The sequence below is a fragment of the Equus quagga genome, chromosome 13, assembly GCF_021613505.1.
Source record: "Equus quagga isolate Etosha38 chromosome 13, UCLA_HA_Equagga_1.0, whole genome shotgun sequence".
NCBI lineage: Eukaryota > Metazoa > Chordata > Mammalia > Perissodactyla > Equidae > Equus > Equus quagga.
Window position 1 is genome coordinate 70073555 of NC_060279.1, and position 22254 is coordinate 70095808.

Genomic DNA, 22254 nt, shown 5'->3' on the forward strand with positions numbered 1-22254 from the left:
TCTCCATTTAACAGATTCAAAAACAGAAGCTTAGAGTTGTAAATAACTTGCCCAAATCCTTATAGTCAGTAAGCGCCAGACCCAATATCAAACTCCAGTTAATCAAAGCATGTGCTTTGTGCTGATAACAAATAATTAGATTAACATTTGTTACCCACATAGTGGTGCCTGTAAGGAAATGAGAGGCTCAACACTGCCCATGTTAAGATCAACTCACATATTCCATCCCATGGATTCCTTGGGCTGTGGTAACAAACGTATTCTAGGAGACTAAACAGTTGCAATACCGTGACCCACACTGCAGGTACTTATTCAAAAGCATAAAGGAACTTTTCACCTATAAACTACCAACACGACTTAAAGGCAGTCAACAGAGTTTTGAATCGGTCAAGCAATCACTAATTATTGAGCATCTCGTGTATACAAGGCAAACGAGATACAAGGCACAGCAGATTCTGCAGACATAGCACCAAAGGAGGTAAAAGCAGGCTCTGCCTCACAGAATCTGCTGCCTTACGAGAAAGACTAAGAAACTCAGTAAGCAAGATGGAAGCTGCGATGGGGAATCACAGGGTTCGCTGTGAAGCTGGCATGCTCTCCTTTGACATAGCAATGGGCACACACAGAGCTATATTCAGCCACAAACTAACCTTATCATCTTTTTTATAAAACTGACTATGCATAGCAATTTTTTTTTACCCCTTCTTTATTCTTTGTATCCACTCTTCTGGGTCTTTATGAATCAATTTCTAACTATTCACAGACTTACAAACTAGGAAAGACCAGAACAGCTGCCAAACACCTCTTAGCAATAATCCAGGAGCATGAGACCTAGTTAGAGAACGGCAATCAGGGGGCTGAAAGTAGTGGCACTTCCAGTATTGCTCTTGAAAGAAACACTAAGACTCTCACTGCTCGGCCTCAGTTCCTTTCATAAAAACACTACACTTTCCATCCTGGTACCACATATCCAGGAACTGCCCCTACACACAACCCCCAAGGTACCCAAGCATTGCCTTTTCTCTTTAGAGAAAGAATCACTCAGTGTGATGCCTGGCTTGCTTTATGGATGGACTTCTCATGCTCTTCCTTTTGCATCAATAAGTGTGTTACCCAGCAGAGGGCAGGATTGCACAATGCACCCTCATTCCTGTCCTGCTCGGAACAAACAAGGGAGAGAAGATGGCAGGGACTTGCCAGCATCAGGGCAGATTAAAGCACAGAACAAATCATTCATTGCCTGTGTGCTTAGAGATGCCAGCATGAGAAACACTCTGGGCTGGAAGTCAATATGCCTGAATCCTAGTGTCGGTCTGGGAGTCACTTCCCCTAAGGGTCTATTGTGTGCTCGCTTCAGCCTATTGATAGCCAGTGTTGTGGCTGGACGGGCCCTTGTGGTTCTTATAATTGCAAGCCACCTTCAGCAATAACCATCAGGAAACTTTAGGGGAAAAAAAAAGTTTATTACTTACAGGCTCTGGAAATTACATGGCACACCTGGGGCCACATGGTGAGGTGGCGGGTAGAGAGAGAGCACAAGCCTAAATTTCTACTTTTATTGGGGTAGAGGGTGGGGCCTAGAGTTTCACAAGCTCACTCTTCATTGGTGAATTTAAAACATAACAGCAAGAATTTAAAGCATGAGAAGAGAAAACACAAGTAGCCCAAATGGCCGGTTATGGAAATCAACCAAGATCTCTAAAATGAAGGAGCCTGGGTACGGAGGGGATGGCCTGGTTCTTTATCTAGTTGTGTGACTGGCAATGTGTTGACTCCAGATAGCCATCTTTGAAGTGGATGCTATCTTTGAAGTGGATGCCATCATTGAAGTGGATGCCTGGGCAATCAAAGCTTAAGTCAGGCACTTGCACTACAAAAAGAAAAGCCAAATATCAGAGCTTCCACTACAGGATCTCAATTTCCCCAGCTGTATGGTGAAGGCCTTATCCTAGATGACCCCCAGATTTTATTTCTCCTCGAAATTTCTATAATACTACAGACTGGCCTATCCTGAAATAACTCTCTTGAAGTAGTCATCTTGCTAAAACGCAAATTGGAGCATGTGTCTCCCGAGTTGGGAGTGGGAGTGAGAAAGTAAGACCATTCACACTTGATGGCTCCAAGTCTCTCCTTCAAGTAGAGGGCAAGATCTACTTCCCAAGTTTGGGGGTCAAAGGTTGGGATGGTTGTAGTAGTAGCAATAATAACAATCTAATACTATTCATTGACGTGCCAGGCAATGTGCAAAGCACTTTACATGAATAAATTCATTTTATCCTCCTACCAACCCCATTTTCCAGATGAAGTCAGAAAGCCACAGACAGATTAAGTAAATTGCCCAAGAGCATGCTGATGCAAAATGATGGAGCTCAGGTTTGAACTCCAGAGAATGAGCTCACAGCTGTTCTCTGTTATTGCCTTCAAGGACTTTAGGGAGAAGAGAGAAGCTGACCAAAGACAACTATGGGTCCTTATTTGGACTAAGATTGGTTCATTCACTGACTCACTCACATCCTCTCTCAACAAAGTTGTACCCAGTGCCTACTATGTCCTGGGAACTTCATCAAGCACTGGAATCCATAAATTTGCAATGATGGCATCCTGTCCAGTCACATGGTTTTCTACCACAAAGCTCAGAAGCCTTGGGGTAAGACAAATTCAACAGTGACTAGGTTGAGGTCTTGCTGGGTTGGTGCAGTGAAAAGTGGAGGTTGGTGGAAGGAGTGTGAAAAGTGCTAGGGACACAGTGTGATTCAGACAATTGAGCAGGAGGCCCAGCTAAAAACATGAGTTACCCGCTGATCTGCAGCTAGTCAAGATTTTTTTGAATCTGCCCCCCAGCTTTTTCCCAGTGCAATCTCACGCTATGTTGCTAAATGGGCTAGTTGCACCAGACGAATGGTCAGGAGTACTAGGTTCCACATAGCTCTGCCACTGACCATCTCCGCAACCTGGAAAACCATTCACTATCTCTGAGCTTCTTTCCCTCATCTATAAAATGAGGCACATTCTGCTCCATCGCTAGAGAAATATTTTTGAAACAAGTAGAATGTGTCTGTCACTGTGCTTCATGCTGAGGACACAGAGAACAACAGAGAGTTCACATTCTGACACAGTCTAGATATTTCTAATCTATAATTATGAAACGGTGGTCCTACCTCTGATAGAGGGTTCTGCAGGAGACCACAACCACTACTACTAGAATTTGGGCCAAACTCTATACATGAATTATTTTTGTAATCCTTCACACAACTCTCTGGAGCAGATACAATTATTATTATGGAAAAAATGAGGATTAAAAAGATTTGGTTATTTACCAAAAGTCACATTGATAGGAAGAGGGAGTAGATTCAGAAGTCAAACCCAAGCCTGTTGGAGACCACTGCCTGCTCCTAACCCCTGTGGAAGCACAGAATAAGGGACCCAGCTCTCCTAGGAGGAGAAAATTCAAGTCAACAATTCAGGTGATGCCTGCATCCACTCTTGAGAATCAGTTGTGCGAATCTTATCAATTCTTTTCCTAGAATTAAACTTCTCTACTAGTTCTTCAGTCCTTATCCAAAAAAAGTTGGCTTAATACAAAGAATTGGAATTTGAGGAAACTAGAGTTCTTCAAATGTTTCCCATAACTTTTGGTCCAGAGCTCTTCAAAAGAGATGGGAAAAGATGTGAAATGTTAATTTGATGCATACTCCAAAAAATAATACAGGCTTGTCTTGGCTAATCCATAGCTGTTGGCTGAGCAAGGCTGTTTATTTCCAGGGCCTGCCTTGGATATAGCACAGCTATGGAGAAGGGCTGTCAGCACTAATCGCTCCATCATAAGCCGAAAAAGTCCTAAAGAATCTGAAATGCTGACAAGAAGTTCAGATCCGCTGGAAAACATCTGTAAATCACAGATCTTGTAATTTTAAGTAACATGGTGAAAAGTTTCAGCTTTGATGACTTACTAAGTCCCTGAGCCATCTTCAAGGTTTTGTATTCTTTTCTTTCCTAAGCCAAAGAATGAAATAGCTTTGAAAGTTATGTTTAAAAGAGTGTACGGCCAAGGTGGCTGCTATAGTTGTTAATGTTTAAAATGGCATTTCAGATACTCCCACTGACGTAAACAGAAATTTTAGTAGGCTATTGTTCATTTATTTTAAACGTATAATTTATATACCATAAAATTCACTTGTTTTAAGCGGACAATTCAATAATTTTTAGTAAATTTACAGAGTTATGCAACCATAGCCACAATTCGGTTTTAGAACATTTTCATCACCCCAAAGAGATCCCTCATGGCAGCTTTCATTTACTCTTCATTCCCACTCCTAGCCCCAGGAAATCCCTAATCTCCTTTCTGTCTCTAAAGATCTGCCTTTCCTGGACATCTCATAGACGAGATCATACAAAGTGTGTTTGTGTCTGGCTTCTTTCACTTAGCCTATGTTTTTGAGATTCATCCATGGTGTAGTACGTAACAGAACATGTTCCTTTCTATTGCTGAATAGTGTCCCATGGTATAGATGTGGCCATATTGTCTATTGACTCAACAGTTGATGAACATTTGGGTCGTTTCCACTTTCTGATAATTATGAATAATGCTGCCGTGAACAATCATGCACAGGTCTTCGTGTGGACACGCATTTTCATTTCTCTTAGGAGATCCCTAGAAAAAGAATCGCTGGGTTATATAGTAAATCTATGTTTAACTTCTTTTTTCACTTGATTTCTTTCATTTTCTTTTTATATGCAACTTTTAAAGAAACTGCCAACTGTTTTCCAAAGTGGCTGCACCATTTTGCATTCCCACGCTGGTCATTTTTTTTTTTTTTATTAATGTTATGATAGATTACAACCTTGTGAGATTTCAGTTGTACATTTTTGTTAGTCATGTTGTGGGTACACCACTTCCCCCTCTGTGCCCTCCCCCCACCCCCCCTTAACCCTGGTAACCACCGATCAGATCTCCTTATCAATATGCTAATTTCCTCCTATGAGTGGAGTCATATAGAGTTCGTCTTTCTCTGACTGGCTTATTTCGCTTAACATAATACCCTCGAGGTCCATCCACGTTGTTGTGAATGGGCCGATTTTGTCTTTTTTTATGGCTGAGTAGTATTCCATTGTGTATATATACCACATCTTCTTTATCCAATCATCAGTTTCTGGGCATGTAGGCTGGTTCCACATCTTGGCTATTGTAAATAATGCTGCGATGAACATAGGGGTGCAACGGACTCTTGAGATTTCTGATATCAGGTTCTTAGGATAGATACCCAGTAATGGGATGGCTGGGTCATAGGGTATTTCTATTTTTAACTTTTTGAGAAATCTCCATACTGTTTTCCATAGTGGCTGTATCAGTTTGCATTCCCACCAACAGTGTATGAGGGTTCCTTTTTCTCCACAACCTCTCCAACATTTGTCGCTCTTGGTTTTGGATGTTTTTGCCAATCTAACGGGTGTAAGGTGATATCTTAGTGTAGTTTTGATTTGCATTTCCCTGATGATTAGCGATGATGAACATCTTTTCATGTGTCTATTGGCCATAGTCATATCTTCTTTTGAGAAATGTCTGTTCATGTCCTCTGCCCATTTTTTGATCGGGTTGTTTGTTTTTTTGTTGTTAAGCAGTGTGAGTTCTTTGTATATTATGGAGATTAACCCTTTGTCGGATAAGTGGCTTGTAAATATTTTTTCCCAATTAGTGAGCTGTTTTTTTGTTTCAATCCTGTTTTCCCTTGCCTTGAAGAAGCTCTTTAGTCTGATGGAGTCCCATTTGTTTATTCTTTCTATTGTTTCCCTCAACTGAGGAGTTACAGTGTCCGAAAAGATTCTTTTGAAACTGATGTCAAAGAGTGTACTGCCTATATTCTCTTCCAAAAGACTTATTGTCTCAGGCCTAATCTTTAGGTCTTTGATCCATTTTGAGTTTATTTTGGTGTGTGGTGAAAAAGAATGGTCAATTTTCAATCTTTTGCATGTAGCTGTCCAGTTTTCCCAGCACCATTTGTTGACGAGACTTTCTTTTCTCCATTGTAGGCCCTCTGCTCCTTTGTCGAAGATTAGCTGTCCATAGATGCGTGGTTTTATCTCTGGGCTTTCAATTCTGTTCCATTGATCTGTGGACCTGTTTTTGTACCAGTACCATGCTGTTTTGATCACTGTAGCTTTGTAGTATGTTTTGAAATCGGGGATTGTGATTCCGCCGGCTTTGTTTTTCTTGCTCAGGATTGCTTTAGCAATTCGCGGTCTTTTGTTGCCCCATATGAATTTTAGGATTGTTTGTTCAATTTCTGTGAAGAATGTTCTTGGGATTCTGACTGGGATAGCATTGAATCTGTATATTGCTTTAGGTAGTATGGACATTTTAACTATGTTTATTCTTCCAATCCTCGCTGGTCATTTTTAATAAGACACATTCACAGGAGCATGAGTTTTCTGAGTTGTTGCTTTAACTCTGCAATGTTGGGAATTTCAACCATCTTTAATCCAGTGGAAGTTTTCTGGTTTTAAGCTGCTTCAAACTGTTATTGCTCCATGGGTGGGGAGAAGTTCAAAGAGGAATATTAGGCCTCTTAGTAAAGAATCTGGTAATTATGTATTTAAATTTTCACCCCACCCTTGCACACTTCCTTATTGTTTACAGCAGCTTTCTGGCTTCTCTTACTGCCTCCAATGTAATATCACAAGCTCCCCTCCCACCTCCAAACCTGAGTGAAGCACCCATTTTTAGGGTTTCTGTAATACCCCGGGCATGCCTTTTATTACTATGTAATTGTCCCGCCTCTCTCAAAGAACTGTATTTTGCTTACCTTTACTCCTCAGTACTCAGCATAGACTTTGCCTCACTGTACGTGCTCAGTAATAGTCTACGGATCAATGAATAAATCAGTGGACACAGACAAGCCCATCTGTAAAGTATGTCATTATAATCCTAAGCTCACATAACTGAAATATGTTACAAATGCAGACAACAAAAGACTTGAATCTCTAGGAAATTTCTAATTTTCTTCAAAAATAACTAGGAACTGAACCTGGCATTGACTTAATCCCATGGGTCTAAAGGAGGCTGTGAGCTCTAGAGAAAGGCTGCCTGTGCCATCTCTCATCAGCTTTGTGGCCTCGGTCTAGTTAATTTCACTAAGCATCAGTTTCTTTATCTAAAAGCATTGCTGTGAGGATTAAATAAGATAACCCACATAAATCCTTTAGTTATTATTTTATGTTACCATTCTAACATTTACTGTATATTTACTAAAATCGTTATGAATATGAGTATGGAGGTTGATGTGTCTTGCTTGCAAATGCAATATTCCCTGCTGTAGGACATCCTAAAAAGTGATGATGTGCGTCCCAGCTCCAGAGAGTTTGGGCTTCCGTCTACATAACCATCTCAGGTTCTCAAACCAACCTCCAAATTACAGTCACCTATTGAGAGACTGTGTCAAATACAAGATCCTAAAAGTCAGAGATAATGAATGGCAATAAATATATAGAGTGTGTGCACACACACGTACACACATCTCCACTTTATTCATATCTCAGTAGATCCCTATAATTTCAGAACTGGCATCCAGGGAGATTCTTGTCTAAGAGAGGCTGGTTTCAACACAACACACCCGTTATCAAGAGCTCCGGCTTGTCTCTAGTGGTTGTACTGAGCACTACCTACCTCTTCGGTCTCTCCAAGGGGAAAGAACCAACGTCACCAAAAAGCTCTTTGGAATCCTCAGACAGAGAGAGCGAACCATTGCTGCGGAAATGCTCTCACCACACATTATCCAATTTGAAAACAAGGGGGTTGCTAGGATACAATACATCCTTGGGGTTGCATTGACCAGCATCATCCATCATGCAGCTGTGTGAGACTATAGAACTATGAGGTGTGCTACAGGAGTGTATATGAACAAATGCACATTTGTATAAAACCACCATCTTTGGAGGCAAAATTTGATTAGAATCCTCACCTACGACTTGCTAGTCTTGGTCAAATTATTTAGCTTTTCTGAAACTCAGTTTCCTCATATGGAAATGAGAGTCAAATACTTTGCTGAGTCATTATGACAATTACACACAATAAATGTAAAATTGTTCAGCAAAGCATATGGTAAATCCTAGTCACTCAATAAGTAATGGGTGTCGCCATTCTACAAAGTATATGTGAACGTACTCACACACACACAAATATGCCATTGGGCTAAGCCAGTTATTCAACAATGTGTTTATAAATATGTATCCTGTGGCATAAATGTCCTAAACATAGAGGTGGAAAATAAAGCTAAGTGCTTTTCCAAGCTCTCTTCCCCATTTAGTTTGCATAGTTTCACTTACATGGGCCTTCCTGTTGACACTAAGCTCATTTTTCTTTTTGTGTATATTCTGATTACCTGAAAGGTAATGGTGATGTCACTAAGTCAGCAAACTAAATGAGCTTGTTGAGAACAGGAGGCAGCCCTGACCCAATGGTGCCACTGGTGGCTACTCCATGAGAAGACCAAGCAATGGAGAGAAGATGGCCCGGCAGCGGCGGCTGAGGCTTCTCCACCCAGCCTCAGGATCTGAGACTGAGGCTAGGTCATGGCCCCCAGACTCCAGGAAGAGAACTTGCAATGAACACACACCCTCAGGAAACTGGTAGTTCTTCAACTTGACCCACCTCCTCCCCAAACCCCCTAAACTCCAAACACTTCTCAAAAGAGAAGGAAAGTTGCCCAAAGTAGTTTGGAGTGTTTTTTCATTTCAATGAAGAATTAACACTCGTTCCTCAACGAGAGAGTATAGTCTGGCATCATGGCTAGTAAAACTCTGTTGTAATTTATTACACTGCGCTTTCCAAATTGCTTACAAAATTTATTCCATAACACTGGGTAAATAATGTCGAGACGCAGTCATGAAATGTACTCAGCAGATGTCAGTTGTCCTCCACTTAAGCAACTTAGAAACAACCAAAAATGAATTAGGATTATTGAAAGCCAATGTAGAATGCAGAGATATTAAATATTTAATGCCCTGAACATAATGATGTAGTTGATTTTGTGTTCTTGTTAGTTGCGGCTTTATCATTTTGCATCAGTGATCCTGCGAATGTGTTCATTTTTCTGCAAGGCTCATGGGGTGTTGCTATGGAGACGAGAGCAGCTCTGACATATTCCCCCAGGCCCTGCTTGTTGGCTTTTTCAGTAAACACTTAATTACGCATTGCATTCTGCAATCAGTGTGGTTGGAGGAGAGTTTGCTTAGCTGATTTCAGGCTAAAGATGAGCTCCCCTCATAAGCAGATGATTTCATAAGTCTGTTGAGTGTGGTTTTCATAAATGGCGTAAAATCAAGAAACTTCCAAGAGAAAAGAAAAACAAATAAGAAGGCAAGGATTCAGTCTAATTACTTCTGATAACCTACCTGGATAAAAGCTTATCAAAGTCTTATCAACAACCTTAACTCCATACTAAAAACCCTGATAGTTTAAGGAGGACGATGGAATCTTCTACACCATAAAACCTAAGCAGGCAAATCAAACAAAAAAAAAAAGTACTTTTGAGGACTGTTCTGTCTGGGAAGAAGGTATTATCAAAATATAAGATCCTTCTTTAGGTCAGGGATTCTCCATGCAGGAATGGATTTCTGGGGTCTGTGATCTCTCCCCTCTCTCCGTAACTGTAAGCAGAATATTGTTTCTTGCATATGTGTGCATCTTTCCAGAAAAAGGGTCTATATCTTTTATCAGTAACTCAGAAAATCATCAGACAAAGCAAGATAGACCACTGATCGACTGTATTCTCACGAAAAATATCCCATCTCCTTCTGAGAAAATGTGTTAACTCTTTCCCATCACATGCAATGACCAAAAGGCAGCAAGGGTTTGCATGGCAGGGACCCCACCCACGTCTGTTCATCACCCAACTCTGGATTTTGATAGAGATGTGCCTGGATGTGCACCAATTCTTCCTCACGTGAAGGAACAAGTGCTGAGTTAGATGCCCCCAAAAAAGAAATAAGCTGACCCATGCCCAGCGTTCTAAGTGACAACAAAAGTTGTACCACAATGGACCCCTTAGTTTTCCTAAAATGATCTAATTCAATGAAGCCGCTTATTCAACAGATTCTTGTGGGGATCAGATTTCTATTTGGTTCACTTTTACTAGGTACCAGGCACTTCCTTACACACACTCTATTTTATGCCTTCCTTGTGATTTCAATGTAGCTATCTACACTGAAACTAGAAAACGCGGACAAGGATTCAGAGCCAGGCAAAACTCAGACAGAACAACTGAAGCAAATTTGGGAATGAAAGAGGCATGCTGGAAACTGCCAGAAAGAAAAGGTCCACAGCCCACCTTCACTAAGTGTCAACAACGTAAATGTGTGTATTTGTGTAGCTACTTAGGATATATAACACACCACCCAAGACTTAGGAGCTCAAATCACGTCTCTGTCTTATTACCTCTCACGGTTCTATGGGGTACAGAGTGGACAGCTTATCTCTACTCCACAATGTCTGAGGCTTCCACTGGTTTCACCCAAGGGCTAAGGACTGGACCTTTGGGACTGCCTGGCATCTTTCTCTACGCAGCCTCAGGGCGCCTCCATGTGCTCGCTCATAGGGCCACCCCAGCATGAGAATCTCAGAACAGTCAAACTTCTCACACGGTGGCTAAGGGCTGAAGATCAAGTTCTCCAAAAACCAGCTTTACCTCTCAATGGAAAGAGTAGCCAAGACTGTGTAATGTTTAGCAGCTCAAGAGGTAGGACAGATATATTAGGTAACGCTGTTAAGTAGCTGTCCTAACTTCTATACATACAAATGATCTCAATTACTTCTACAAAGCAGCCCTGTCAATCCATTTTACAGATGTGAAAATTGAGGCTCAGAGAGATTATCTGACTTGTCCGAGTGGTGGCAGAACAAGGATTCAACCCAGCACTGTCTGCAAATTCTGTGCCATTCACTACTACCCCACCTGGTTCTACCATGTTTTGACCCAAGTTACAGTCATTGCAGCCCCCACTGATTTCTTCTCCCTTCCTCGTAACACCCTTACTATGGATCTTACATGAAATATAGTATAATTCCTCATCTTCTTTTCTGGCATATAGGCATCTCCCCAAAGAGATCACAGAAGCACAAAATGGGAGAGCTCTGGGTTCTGAGATGGGGCAACAGAAGGGTACAAATGGCCAGCATCTTGCCTAAGATCACACAGATGACTGGAGGAGAGAACACTGGGTTGAGGGCTGTGCAGCAGCTTCTGGTCCTACCTCTGGCTCTGTCTTCTTGTCTATGGTTCTTGGGACACAAGAGCCTGTGAAAAAAATGTATGGTGAAACCAGTGATGACTGGGGATATCCCTTCCTCTCTGTCTTGTCAAGAGCTGAACCTTATCAGAAGGAAGACAATTTTCTCTCTAACGACAGTACTTGAAGTGCATTTCTTTCACTCGCTTTGAGATTTCTGTCAATTTTTTCATCTAGTGCTAATCTAATAGAGCCTAAATGCATTTCCAGCTAATTACAGGAAATGCTTCTAATGGGTGAATTAAGTCTGCTGCTACCCCAGCAGGTTCACCAGCCAGTACCTTTTCCTCCATTCGCCAAGGTTCACTTTTCCTTCTTCTTAAAGGGCTTGTCACTCCCAAATGCCCACAAATCACCCAGCCACATGAGAAGCTTCCAGAGGTCAATCTGCCCTCAGGAGGGAGTGGGCATCCACCGATGATATGTCCAAGAGCCCTGAATTTACCAACTGCAAGTTGCTAATCACTGTCGTGTGATGAAATGCTCCTCCGGCTTTATGAAAACAGAAGACGGCGTGCCACTTGCTCCCAGGCTACAATGCCTGTCAAAAGCAAAGCAGTAGGAGTTGGAATTACCCCCAAAATGCTTTGACAATGTGACACTATCTGTCTCATTCACAGTGCGCTTTTGCTTCTTTTCAGAAAGGAGCTGAAGGAAACTTTGGGTCACACAGCCCTTGGTGCTTATGCTAATGAAGGGACTAGTCAAGCCCAAAGTGACAGGGCGAAAAAGAGCTTGGCTGAGGTCATGCCTAGCAGTAAGTCCAGCTGCAGATACAAAGAGCAGCGCCTCGTGTTCCAGCTACTGGCTGTTAAACAGGCTTATCCATCATGTGGCCCATAAGGTTAAAAAGATAAGAAAGGAACAAAAACCAAAGAAGTGAAGATCCTTACATATTTCCCCAGTACGCAACTATTTTGCTCACACCCAAATATGTTGCTCATCTATTCCCATCAATCTCTAAAATAGCTCATGAGATGTCTGTAAAATAAACAAAGCATAGATTACCCATCTCCCCTAGATGCATCCTACAACTCATTGAGTCTGTCTACATCCAACTCTGCAAAATTCTGGCTGCCCAAAATGTCCCTCATCCCTGCTTTCTGATGTCTTCACTTCTGGTTAATGGTACCACTGCTCCTTAAGATCAGAACAGAATTTTATTTTGCCTTCTTGTTAGCCTTCAAGGCTAATCAAATGTTTGTGATAGATGGTCTAATAATCAACTTAGCCATACTTGCAAGAGAAAATTGATGCCTGGAGGAATTAAATAGTCCATCTAAAGTTTATCCACCATTTAATGGAAAGGTTTGAATCCAGGTCCCTAGTCTACAAAGTTTATGCTCTTTCCTAACTCAAGCTGCCAAATGTTGCAGCCCCACCCCACCAACACCCTCAGCTATGATTCTTGTCCACCCCCTGAATTCAAAGCCTTGTTATTTCTTACTTAGATTATTCTAATCATCTCCTCAAGAGGCTTCATCATTTCAGCCTGTCCCCTTGCCTATCCATCACTTAATTTGCTATGGGATGGTCTTCTCAAGCATAGACCAATTAAGAATGTGGTGATCTTGGAGGTTTGATGGTATTAAGATGGAATGAGGACAAGGGAGCTGGCAATGCCTGAACTTCACCTTTGCCAAGCATCGCTTTGTCCTCCGAGGAACTAATAAGGTGGATGCACTGGGAACTGTTGTACCTGGAAAACGAAGTCCCACTTTCTGGATAGATGGCACTCATCACCATTCAAGCAGGACTCCAGAAAAATGGGTTGGGCGTGCCTTTTCCCCGTCCCCTAACCCCAGATCCCAATTCTATCAGCAACCAGCTACAGAACCTGAAGTCTTGAGATCCATGTGGGAGGCAGAGGAGGAGGGATAGGAGAAAGGACAGGGAGGGGAGGGGAGAAAGAGAGAGAAGAGGAAGAAGGAGGAGGAAGAGAGGGAGGGAGGGGAGAAGGGAGGAGCAGAGCTGTAGTACTAGCGGGTCAGGGAAGGTTTTTGTGAGGAGAGGGCATCTGAATTGGGTTCTAAATGGGGAATAAGACTTTGCACAAGCTTGTCTCTCTGCCTGAGGCAGGACACAAAGGCCAGAAGATGAAGGAAAGAAACAGTGAGTTTGAATCAAGGGAGACAGTCAAAAGTGCAAGTCATCTTTGCAAAAACCAACAGCATTCTTAGGAATGGTTCTTTCAGTGCTTGGGTTTGGAGGGTTTGGATGGCAGGGATGGCACCTATACGTTGAGGGGGCATGAAGGGACGGGGAGAACGTAGAGCATTTTATCTGGTAGGTTTGCTGGTCAAAAGCACAGGATCTGAAGACAAAATGCCTTGGATTCAAATCTTGGGTCTGTAACTAACCCGGAAGCCTCAGGCAAGGAACCTGTCCTCTTTATAATCTGTTCTGTGCCTCTGTATTTTCGTCAGTAAAATGGGGAGAACTCTATGCCTTAGGGATGGGAGGATAAAATGAGACAGTGCATGTAAAGTGTCCAGCACAACTCCCGGCACGTGCTCATCATCAGAATTGTTAGTTATTGATGCTGTTAAGTTCCATTCACCTGGATGGTCCAGCGAGCCATTCAAAGGTGGCTCTGGATGCCATAAGGCCAGGTGAAGTCATTCCAATGCTGAGTCTCAGATGCACACACTGCCTTGTTCCTAAGAGAAATATCGGCCCCATGCTTTGTGAACTGGAAATGGTGCACGTGGAGAGGAGAGTTTAGAGAGTGTGTGGGCCACAGTGTTTGAATTCTCACAGCCTCCCGTGACATTTAAAGTTGAACTGTCCCCTCCAGTCCCAACGGGTTCTGCATTATGGACACAGAGAGACGGAAGGAAGGAAGTCGCTGCTGAGTAGGAGAGTACATTACAGTTGGGTATTACAAGGCCATCTGAGAGGTACTTATTTCACTGTCTTAAGAACTTAATTCTCCCTTTAAGAGGCTCCAACCCAGTGCCCTCACCCTACTGAGATGGTTTTCTGTGGAGGGTGAGGGCAGTACCCTTGAGGCCGCAAGCACTCCTCTGCCCCCCCTCCCATTAGATTTTCAATGCAACCCTTCAAAACTAGAACTCTCATCCCCCCAAAAAAACAACCCTGGGTGCCTAAAAGATACCTCAAAGTCAGGATTCTCAATTGTACCCCAATTCAACTGATTGGGGGGTGCCTAGAGAAATATGTAGGGTAGGATTCTGAGAGTGAGTTTGATCTTAGTGGTTAAACATTTTCAACAACATTTTAATTCATCAGTATTATATGCCAGTAACTGACTGGAAGTGTTCAAATAGGCAGGCTTGGCTTGAGGAGCTCTTCAAACCGTAATCAAAATCCACAACTTGCCTTTTTCACAAAGTGCGTTGCTTTTGCAGACATGACTTCGCTAGCTTTTAAAAATGAGCTATTAAATTTAGAAGATCAAAGAGCAGACTGAAGTCCATCCCTTGATGTTGGGAAGATAGATGGTAAATTCAGGAGACACTGATAAGCCATTCTGGGGAGCGGTGGATGATTCCTTAGATGGGTACCATGCTGGAGGCTGGGGGGGGGGGGAGAGGTTTGAATTCCAGGCTAAGACATTGGGGCTTCATTTTATAAGGATTTTCAGTTGAACATAGACATTCCCTGTCTAACAGTGCAGTGGGATGACTTGTGAGGTAGTGAGCCCTCTGGCTCTGGAGGTGATCAAGCAGAAGCCAGTACTCTCTGTCAGAAATGCTACAAAATCAAATGGGAAGGTAAACTAGTACAGAAGTTATAATGTATAGCCCATCAAGTTCACTATTTTTCAGGGGTGCGGAGGGAGACAATCGACAATAGAAAAAAATTGGTAAGAAAACACCAAAAGAATCCAGATTTTCTTGAAAAATAGAAAGATCTAAGCATTAGGCCCATTCCATACAGCCACATTTGATCATTAGGGGGTAGTGCTGAGTAAGAGTTTATCCCTTTAAATGGGTCAGGTTCTCTAGCTTGCCAGCTCCACAAGGTTAATTTCAAGTAACTGCTGGGTCCCTGAAGGCATCTGCATACTTGACCCTGGGGCTTGATGCCACATAAGGTTTATTTCCTATATTTGATGGTGAGTATTCCTGCCTTGACCATTCTGGACTTCCATTATCTTGCCGAAAAGGGATTTGTGAGGTCTTGAGCCAAAACAGGCCCCCAGGTCACTGTGCTTCCTGAAGAAGGGCAGGGGACAGGTCCTAGCTCATTTATCACCGGCTCCTTCAGGACCTGCAGTGTCTCCTCCCAGCCGGTTTTCACAGTAACATTCTCCTCCAAGGAAAGGATGTCACTTCCCGTCATAAAGCCTCCTAAATCTTGAATTCATCCAAAACACCCCTGAGAGGAGGCAGCATCAAAGACGCAGGTTGGGAGGGGAGGGACTGGTGATGTCTCCATGGCAACATCAGAGGCTTTCGATACTGTGATCCCCTCCCAGTGCTACGACATTTCCACAGACAGAGCAGAGGTAACCCTGTTTGTGTAATTGTTTGAACTTTGTGGATGATGAATGGGAAGCGTTTTGAAATCTGATTCCCTTTCCAATCCATTGTCCACACTGCCACTCGAGTGGTGCTTCTAAAACATAGACGTGATAATACCATGCACTCGCTTGTAATCCTCCATCCTTACTCCTCACCTGCAGCCTTATTCACAACGTGAGATGTTGCACGTGTGAGGTGATGGAGGCAGCGGACAGATGAGCCTTTTATGTCTCAATAGTCATGCGTATAATTTAATATGTATCACGGAAATACATAACACATCCAATTCACAAATTCAGGTGAAATGTAAAGTTTCTTTAAAATATTATGTTTAAATTTGTCCCTCCTAAATTTAAGTAAACATAAATTAATTTAAAGGAAAAAAATCAAGTAAATAGTACTGGTATTATGTGTAGGGAGGAAAAATAATTTTCCCTCGACCCTTCTAGGTTCTTGGCTGAAACTTCCTGTAATAAAAGACAGATTCCCAGGAGAAAAACAGAAATTTAATAACATGTATGCATACACCTCCTGCATACACGGGAGATACCCAGGAAAACTGAGTAACTCCCCCAGCTGTTCTCAAGGCTTCCTGTTCAGGACTTGGTTTAAATGTTGCCTCCTCAGAGGGTCCTTTCTGGATCATCCTCTAGAAAATAAGCACCTCTTCATTTCCTTATCAACACAGTGTGGTTCTTTTCTTTCCTATTTTCATAAGAATCTCTGTGTGTATCTGTGTGTTTAAGGCATTTGTTTGCATTTTTAAAAAGTGAGACCTATTACATCAAAAGATTCGCTCTCTCTTGGTCTCTTCTGAATTCTTGGCACCTAGTTCAGTGTCTAGAACATACGAAGGACATAATATGCACTCAAAGGGAGGCAGGAGGAGGGAAAGCAAAGGAGGCGGGAAGGAGAGAGAGGGAGGAAGACACCCATAATTCCCAGGAATCCTGTTCTTCCATGCATTACATCCACTCATTTTCTTAGAGCAGAATTATACCTCAGCAGTTGAGAATTAGCAGGAAATGTGTTAGATCAGTTGGCATGGAGGGGAAGGGAGAGGTACGGAGAAATCTGTGCTTTTTCTGGAGTGTCGCTACCAAAGATGTCGAACTGGGTAGATAAAACAATTTTGCTGATAAATGCAGCTATGTTTCTAAATTATCGTTATCCAGTAGCCGTGCCCTGTCTCTCTCCCTCTTACTCTGTCTTGCACACTAGGAAGGAGTCATCAGAGTTAGGTAATATCTCTCTACATAGTTTGCTGGGTCTTCGGGGCTCACCACTCACCAATGGTTTGTGTCTCCACTCACCATGTAACATTGTTTTGAAATGATTATCAGTCTGAGAGTAAGAAAGCATTCAAATCTGTGGACTGAATATACCAGAACTTATATTCTTAGTCCTGACCTCCCCTTTGACTTTTATAACTTTCCTGCATTTGCATATACAACTTGACATTTCCATTAGACATCACAAATTCAGCGCATCCAAAACGGGACTGATGGACCTCCCCCTGCCCCATTGCTTTCTCCAGGGTTCCCCATCTCAGCAAATGACACCTCCATCTAATCAGCTGCATGAGCCAGAAACCTGGAGACTGTTGGTAACTCCTTCTTCTTCCTCCTCCGAATTCTATCCAACACAAGTACTACAGATTTTACCTCCGAAATCTATCTGGAACCCACCCATTCCTCTCCATCTCTACCAACACCACAATCCTAGTCTCAGTTTCCCTCTGGTAATTTCTAGCTTGGGCCACTGCAGTCACTTCCTGAGCTCTGTATCACCACTCCCCATCAACCAGGGCACCTCTCAGATATTATGATTCCTCAGAAGACATCACTTAAAAATTGCTATGCTGATTTTTTTTTAAAGTTTGAAAACTATTAAATAACTATTTTACGCAGCTCTAACAACATCCTTCTCTGAGCAGATTTCCCAGTGTGGCCATTGTTTATCTTTTAGTGTCTCAACAGAAAACATGGCGCCTTCCAAACAGAATGGTTAGGACCTAGATGGCAGAGTAGGAGACCCCAGCCTCTGTCCTCCAACAAAAAACAACAGTTAGACAGCTATCCATGAATGAAAATAGCTCCGAGAGAGCTAGGGGTCTACTGAAGAAGCTTCAGCAACACAGTGGAGCAATCTGGGATTCATGGGAATATGTGTTATGCGTACTTTTCCTCAATCTTAAGACTGTGCCTGACACATAGTAAGCACTTAATAAATTGAAAATGCAAAGACCTTAGATATATTTTGAGTGCTTACCAACCACAAGGTCCTATGCTGAGCGATGGGATTACATTTGTGAAATGAAAAAGATTGGCCTGGTTCCAGAGAACTTATAGTTAAGGCCTTTTCTGATCAAGAACCAAACATTTTCACAATTAAACTATTCCAATAGGGAAGCTGTTCCACCTGTTTCCAGTAGCCAGCACCCCACTGGCCCTATCCTAACCATCTCCCAAGAACAGTGGGTCTGGGTCCTTTTCCCTTTACCTAATTCTTGCATGAATTCTTCTCTCCCATTCTGAAGTTTGAAAGGAATATTCTTTACGATCTTCATTTTTTGTTTCTCCCCTCTAGGACTGAATGCCTGGCCAGAGTCATCCTGCAGCATATGAAAAATCAATGCGTTGCTGCTCTGAGTGTCCTCAAAGGAGGTCATGCTCTACTGACTCACTGGACCACGTTAAAGCCCTAAATCGAAACACTGACAAATCCTTGCCCATTTTCATGGATTTTATCAGGCTAAAGAGCTATTTTGTAAGTTTTCTGCTGTAATACAACTCAGCAGCCAGCAAGAGCTTCTGGTCTCAGACCACCAAAACTATTTTATTTGAATAAATCCAGTCTAAGATGCTCTGGAGAGTAACTGATTTATGGCTTAATGACTTTGCAAACACAGTGTGTTCTAAGACGACCTGTCTGCAGGGAACGGCATGTTGTGGTGGAGTGTGGAGGAAAGCTGTGTTAAGGATTCTTAGTGCTTGTTCTTGCTGCCAGAAATAGTGTGATTGCTCTGCACTTAAACATCACCTAAGAGATCCTTGAACCTTTGACACTTGATTGAAGAATGTCTCCAGTATTCATATTTCCATGCATATAGCTTATGTTTAAGGATGTTGCTTGCCCTCAAAGCAAAGTCAAAATGACTAGAGAGAATGAAATTAATGGAACAGCATGGTGGAATATGAGTAGAAATAAACTGAATATCAGGAGACCTGGCTCAAACCCCTACATTTCCACTTATTAAGTATACATGAATGCCACTTTTCTCCTTAGCATCATGACCTATGAAATGAGGTAGCTGGACCAGATCAGAAATCACAAACTGGCAGCCAGGCAGGATCTGGCTTGCAGACATGTTTTCTTTGGGCTGCAAAGTATAAAACAAACAAACAAGCAAACAAAAAAGCCAATGTAGTCAAGACTTCTAAAGTCAAGAGATATCCAATCAAATTCCAGAATCCTAACTTCTCCTGAAAAATCAGAAGATTTGGCCACATGTGTCTGCACTCCTCCTGGACACACCTGTTAGAGCTGTCCCCGCACTATAGATGGGACCCTAGCAATGAAGTCTGTCACCATCTCTACACTCCCCATATTGGTCCCTCATAGGGAGGCAGAAGTAATTTTTCATTTACAATCACAATACTCGGTTGTCCTCTGATGGTACAGAGCATTTCATTTGCCAACTAGTGATAGAAAAAAATACATATACAGGGGCAGATAGACTATGAAAGCCACCTGCTTCAATAAAAGTGGCTAAGAGAACGTGTTTTTGCAGAATTGAAGACTATTTCTAAGTGTGTCATATGCAAACAGGTGTGTCCTTGTTGAAACAACGCAATAGGCCAATTTCACGCATTGATGCTCCCTACCTGGAATGTAGGCGTTAGAGTTTACACCTCCCAGACGAGATGTTCCGGTACCTTCTAGTTCTAGAAACTTAGTTGATGAAAATATATGTTCTGCTGTTAGAAAAGCCATTTATTCATCTTTTAGGGCCATATCTATCTATCTCTACCTCTTTCTTTCTCTCTGTCTCTCTCTCTTGCTCACACTCTCTTTCTTTCCATTTAAGAATAACTCAAGCAAATTGATGTCTTTGGAGAAGAAGATCTTACCATATTAAACAGAAAAGTATGACATGACATAATGAAACACTCCTTATGTTCAGAACACACACAAGCCCCTATACATACATGATATCTCCATGGGTAAAAATCACCTGTGCTCCTCAGTAGGGGCAGAAATGAAATTGCTAGTGTGGTGGGTGGCATATTGATAAAGTGTATATAGAAAGCTCATTTCTCCATGTATACATCAGCATCCATCCTCTACATCAGGAGTTCTTAATCTGGAGTCGTTGGATCCAATTGGGTTCTGCAATGGAATGGGCTTGAGAGGGTCTCAGAAACATCCTAGGAAAATGCAAAGTTTTGCATCTCTATGCATATGTGCATTTTGCTGAGATGATGACCCATAGCTTTCACCAAATTCCTAAAAGGCCCCATGACTGACTGTCCACCTGAAAGTTAAGAACCACTGAGAAACAGGGTATCGATTAAGCAAACCAATTGTTTAGGTGTTCTTGCTGGGGCATAATTACAATGACCATAGTTTCAAAACCAAAAGTTGGGATGCAGATTTGAGCACATCCTGGGATACCAAGAGGATGCTGAAATGAGAATTGTTCCAGGAAACCCAAAACATTCAGTGGCTTTAGAAATAGGTCCTCAGGATGTGATGGGAGCCGGGGAAATGTGGTCTACCAGGATCATGCCAAACAAGTTCGAACAAGAAGTTGCCCAGAAGACCCTAGTGTTATTGGCAAAGTCAGGGCTAGAATCAGCATCTTCTATCATCCTTTGCAGTGGCGTTCCCATAACTCCTCCTGCTTGCAGTTATTCCAGAACAATACCTCTTCCCCATCGATCCCCCTTACACACACACATACACTTCTTGTTTATTGTCACTGGAAGAAACTCTAGCAAAACACCTCTTCTAGTTGTGTCCTCCTACCTCTGGCTCTTCTCCCAGGCAGGGGCCACATGTCATAGTGATTGTGTATCCTGGACTTGTTCTTCCATTCTTTCTTTTCTTTTTTCTTTCCTTTTCTCTTCTTTCTTTCCTTTTTTTAATCAGTTGTGATTTGTAATTTCAAACACAGTTTTCTGATATCAGTCCTCGTTTCAAATCTCACAACTCAAATTTTGGTCAATCAATGAGTCTGTATCAGGATAACAAACAGAAAGAAAATGGAAAGACAACGAAAACCTTTCAGACTGTAAGTTTTCATTTGTCGTTAACCCACAAAGTGTTCTTTGGCCCCTCACTCCTGCACCAAACTAAAAGCTTGCTCCTCAGAGCATGTTCCCAGAAAGAGCAGTATCGGTATCAACTGGAAACTAGCCAGAAATGCAGAGTCACAGGCCCATCCTCAGGTTCCGAGAATGAGAATCTGCAGGTAACAGGATCCCAGGGCCATCCGGATACAAGTTACACTCTGCACTAAGGCAGGCGCCGGTCTGATGGTGAGAGCGCTCCCGCTGGCCAAGAGTTGCTATTACAGTCATCCCATCTTAGAGAAACCAAAGATTCAAATGAGCAGCATGAACTAGCTACATAGATCATAGGGGTGTCGCCTTTTCCTTCATGATGAATCTAAAATGGTCTCTCTCCAGGACACCTAATGGAGCGTGATGGAAGAGCAAACGGACCACTATTCTGAATGTCCAAAACCTGGCTTCTAATTGTACTCCTACCACTTACCTTCAGATCACTTAATTCTCTAAGACCCTGTTTCCTCTGGTACAAAACAGAATGAATATCCTCGCTCCTGTCCACGGGGCAGCGTTTCCGTGAATGTCAAATGGAGGGAAGTGCAGAGACGTGGTTAAGAACATGGACCCTGGATTTAAACAGCCCTGATTACAAAGTCTACGGCGAGCACTTCTTAGCTGTGTAACCTTACATAAGTCATTTGCCCTCTCTGTTTGATAATAGTCTCCCCCTCCCATAAGGTTGTTTTGAAGATTAAACATTGTAACATTTAAAAAGCAAACAGCACTTTATAGGCTCGTAGTAAGCAAGCAATGCGTTATTGCCTGTGTGAAAGCATTTTGCAAACTGTGAAGAACTCTACAGACATGGGAGTTTATTCTCATTGGAGGGCACCCATGCAAAGCTATCAGCCCCAGCTGAGAATGAAAGAGGTCGCCCACGGCTCATGAAGGGATTTCCTGTACCTCTGTCCCAATAGCCCTAAAACACCTGTAAAGGCACCAGGATCTTATTTTCAGAGCAACTCAGACCTTCTCCACGACGCTCAGGCAGCAAAGCCAGGAAGTCACAGGGCTCTTTGTAAAAACCTATGAAACCGTGTCCACTTAGGCCCGTTTGCAGTCATTGCGTGCTCACAAGTGCTAACTGCGAACATTGCTGTCATGACTGTATTTTACCTTTAGTTTCATAG

At 42.4% G+C, this 22254-nt stretch overlaps 1 long non-coding RNA gene across 3 annotated transcripts in view; it reads right to left on the bottom strand.

Annotated features, from left to right (window-relative positions):
- The window catches only part of LOC124250772 (uncharacterized), a 63568-nt gene that overhangs the window by 18615 nt on the left and 22699 nt on the right, over nucleotides 1–22254 (bottom strand). For 2 of the 3 annotated variants that reach the window (XR_006891614.1, XR_006891615.1), the window contains exon 3: nucleotides 20802–21009. The exons of the other annotated variant lie outside the window; for it this stretch is intronic. This is a non-coding gene — a long non-coding RNA (uncharacterized LOC124250772). The remainder of the gene's footprint in view (nucleotides 1–20801; nucleotides 21010–22254) is intronic. 3 annotated transcript variants of the gene reach the window in all.